A 4,029-nucleotide genomic window follows, 5' to 3' on the forward strand; every position below is an offset into this window, starting at 1 on the left:
TTGCTTTGCCCCAGGTCCCCTGAATCCTCTGGGCAGCCCTGTAATTGTCAGTCTGGGAGTTTAACCAACAGGCAACTTTCCACTAAGGCAGCTATTAAAAATCAACTTCCAGAGGCCTTTCTTAATCCAGACTGAGAGGCCAGTGGCCATGTGAGGAAATTGCCCCTTCCATCCTAGGCAGTACATGGCCCTTTCTAGGAAAGACCAAGTCCTGGAGGAAAAATGACTGTTGTGAAATAACATCCTGAGGAGATGCCTTTTTCAGTTGTTGGAGGAGTACCATATGGGGAAATGCTCCCTTTTCACCTGACCAGGAATTTGAACCCTGGACCGTCAGATTAAAAGTCTGATGCTCTACCAACTGAGCTAGCCAGGCTCATGGAAAAAAAGGGCAAGTTTGATGCAGAAGAGAAACTAGTCAAGAAAAAGAGGGCAGAAAATTTGCTACTTTTGCTTCTCTAGCAGCGCTAGACCCATCTTGCTTCTCCATGTGGCACCCAGAGACATTCTTCTTTTTTTAGTTAAATATCAGATCCAGGAGAAAACACAGTTATACAAAGCACAATAAAATTGACCTGTCTCATGCAGTGCTACATTGACCTCTATTCAGACTGAGCCTAAGGGAGGCCCTTGCTTTGGGATCAAACATGCCCTCTTGTACGAGTCACAACAGCTAGCAGGCAAGAGACAGGCTACCATGTCATTGAAGAGAGCAAGAGGAAGCTTTGGAAATCCCAGAATAATTAGCTGGCAATGAAAGGACCCCACAATTCTACAGGGGCTTGAACTTTGATTTCAGGATTCACAGCTCTGAATACCAGCCCAGAGAGTTTGACTTCTGGCATGAAAGACTCTGTGGGGACAATTTTTTCTCTCAGGGAATACCCAGTGGGAATATGCCTTTCTGGCCAGCCCTACATTTGCTCAAAAAATCAGCACACAGCACTTTGTTACAGGCCCAGAGGCCTTTCTTCCTCCAGACTGTAATGCCAGTGGACAGGTGAGGAAGTAGCACTTTCAGTCCCAAGCAGTAAAGAGCCCTTCCTAGGAAAGGTCAAGTTCTGAAAAGGAAAAACTGAAGTCAAAGAGAGTCCTCAAGAGATGCCTTCTGAAAGTCTTGGGGAATTGTCTTTCTATCTGACCAGGGACTTGAACCCTGGACCCTCAGATTAAAAGTCTGATGCTCTATCAACTGAGCAAATTTGATGCTGAAAAGAAACTACTCAGAAAATGAGGGCAGAAAACAATACAGAAAACCTGATGCTTTCACTCTCTTAGCAGTCCTAGCCCCAGCCTGCTCCTCCATCCGGCCCCCTGAGGCCTTATTCTTTTTTTAGTTAAATAGCAAATCCAGGAGAAAACACAGTTATACAAAGCAAAACGAAATCACAAACAGAAATGTCATTGGAAATACAAAAATTAAAAAGGAAAACGCAATTCCCATCACTTTATCATGTCTGGGCCATTCCTGTATCGAGAGCACCTGCTAAGGGCCCTGTGTGCTTACGAGAAACCTGGAGAAACTCATACCACAGCCTGAACATGAAACTCAACTGCTCCCAGGTGCTGCAGTAAAACCCTTTCCCTGCTATGACGTTGCACTCCATAGGATTTTATTAAAATATGCTAATGAGTGTGAATATAATGTAACTGGAATATGCTTTATGCATGTAAGGTAGCATTACAAAGTTTATAATCGACTGTGTGTGTTCATCGTATGTGTATGAACCGATCATTCTTGTATCTGAAACTAGAAATATGAACAATAACTCTGAGGTCTTGTTGTAATGATGCAAAGTGTGGGCCACTAATAGTGGTTTGGACTCTTGATGGCTCCCATTAACCAGGACGATTGACTGTAGATGGCTCTGTCCTGCACCATCTGTGAGTCAGGCCAGGAAAAATGAAGGCTTGGGGTCTCACAGGACATGTGAGCATGTCACCTGGTACAGGAATCCATCTTAAACCTGGGGCTTTTCCCCAGGAGAGAGACAAAAGATTCCTGCCTTGTACCAAAGTTATATAAGGGGGTAGAACAGAAGAAAGGTGGCTGCAGTCATAAGAAATCCCCTAGCTACCACCTGAGCTGGAACAAGGATTACGCCAGGTGAAAAGATTGGGCCCAGACTAGAAATAAGCCTAGTCTGCAAAAGAAGCTTATTGGAAGATCTCTGAGGGTGAGATTTTATCTGTATTGAGTTTCATATTGTATTAGGTTTAGACTTGCATGTTTATGATATATTTTGCTCTATGGAGAATACAAACTCTATAGAGAAGGAAAAGTTAAGGCCTTAGAAGATTCTGTGTGTGTGTGTGTTAGATGGATGCGAAGGTGTCTAAAAAACACTCTCCTGTAGTCTCTTTTCTCTGATTTCCTTTAGAAAATTTGAAGCAGGGAGCAAAAACCATTGTCTTCTGAGAGGTTTGAACTCAAAGCCTTCAAATTATGAGACTGAGACACTACCAGCTGTGCTAAGAAGGCTTGGAAAAGGTTTAGACTCAATGCATATAGAATCCTTCTGCAGCCGTGACAAAGCCAGGAGTGCACTGGAAGAAGCAGGGGGATATGGTGCCCAGACACCTTTCCTGGCAGCTAATAGATCAATTTTCCCTGACAGTGAACAATCTACTGGAATTCATGGCAGCAGAGGGTGGATATTTCCAAGCTGAGCATCAGCTTCCACATTTCAGAACTTATTCTCCTTTTCCTAGTAGGGTACTTTCCATGTGAATTGGGCAATACAAGTTAGGGAAGCTACAGGGGTAATAGAAACCAGTATTTAAGGTAAGGTTTGAACTCATAAGCCCAGCAGTAGCCCCTTTTGCACTAACCAGTAGCACCACTGCAGTTGCTTCTTAGGCAAAGCTGGGAAGCAGGCAATTATCAGTCTCTGTGGTTCACACTTTTGCCTGGTAACTGCAAGGCTGCTGGTTCATACCTAACTAAAGATGCGACTTTTCAGCCATGAGACTCCAGGATATTTTAACAGGAAGAAAATCTCCTCATTTCTGGTTTAGCCCCATTTTACCCCTTCTGCCTGTCTTCTCCCCCACACGATCTCTTTCCTTCCCCATTGGGGCCATACAGAGAGGAGCCCCAGTCACTGAGAAGTTCCCTTTTCTCCTTCACAGAGGGCTTTAACGCCCCTTATCTCACTCAGGCTCACAACCACCCAGAGTTCAAGAACTGTCCCTGTTCCCATTGGACAGATGAGGGGAGCCTGAGGTCCAGAGAAGGGAAGTGACTTACCCAAGGGCCTACAAAGCAAAGCGGTGGCAGAGCCATAAAGAAAAGCCACCAGTTCCAACTCCTGTTCTAATGGACAACAAACCCCCCAGAGGCAGGGATAGAGCCCAGGAATCGAGATGGTGGGGAAATGTCATTCCAACTGTTTCTGTCAGAAAATCCCATTCAGACTAAACCAGTTTGTTTCTCGAAATCATAACAAGTGGGATAAAAGTTCTTTGCTAAAATATTTTGTTGCAAAACAAAAGCATCTCCTGTCTGTCACAGTGTGTTAAATTGTCTTGTCGCACACAAGAGGAGACACTTAGATCTCAAACATTAAATAAGATGCTTCAGTCTGAGCTAAGTCATTGCTGCTCTTAACAATTTCAAAATAAAAACATACAAATCAAATAGACTATTTCAGCTATAATATTATGTGTTAATCTGCTCTGAGTAAACGTGATAGGACACCTCATACTATGCCCTACTCCGAGTGACACTCTCAAATGGATCCCCATCCTCCGCCCACTGTGAGGTAGGTAGGAGCAGATCATTATTATCTCTACTTGAAAAAGGGAGAAGGTAAGGCTGAAAAAGGAGAATGGACTTGTCTTATGTCACACAGCAAGTCAGTGGCAGAGTTGGGAATTGGACCCAAGAGCCCTGATTTTCAAACTAACCGTCGGAACTTGAATTTCAGACATTGAATGACCTGAATAAAGTGCTCTCAGATGAGCTCCAGACCAACAACAGTGCACAGTAATTATTCAGCAAGTATTTGAGGAGAATTACAATGAACT

General features: G+C 43.8%; 1 non-coding gene across 1 annotated transcript; it reads right to left on the reverse strand.

The window, feature by feature from the left end:
- Nucleotides 1-303: 303 nt before the first annotated feature.
- On the reverse strand, nucleotides 304-376 carry TRNAK-UUU (transfer RNA lysine (anticodon UUU)). Its single transcript has one exon. It is a non-coding gene; the product is annotated as a tRNA-Lys (tRNA).
- Between the last annotated feature and the right edge of the window lie 3,653 nt (nucleotides 377-4,029).

The sequence above is a fragment of the Gopherus flavomarginatus genome, chromosome 11 (assembly GCF_025201925.1).
Source record: "Gopherus flavomarginatus isolate rGopFla2 chromosome 11, rGopFla2.mat.asm, whole genome shotgun sequence".
NCBI lineage: Eukaryota > Metazoa > Chordata > Testudines > Testudinidae > Gopherus > Gopherus flavomarginatus.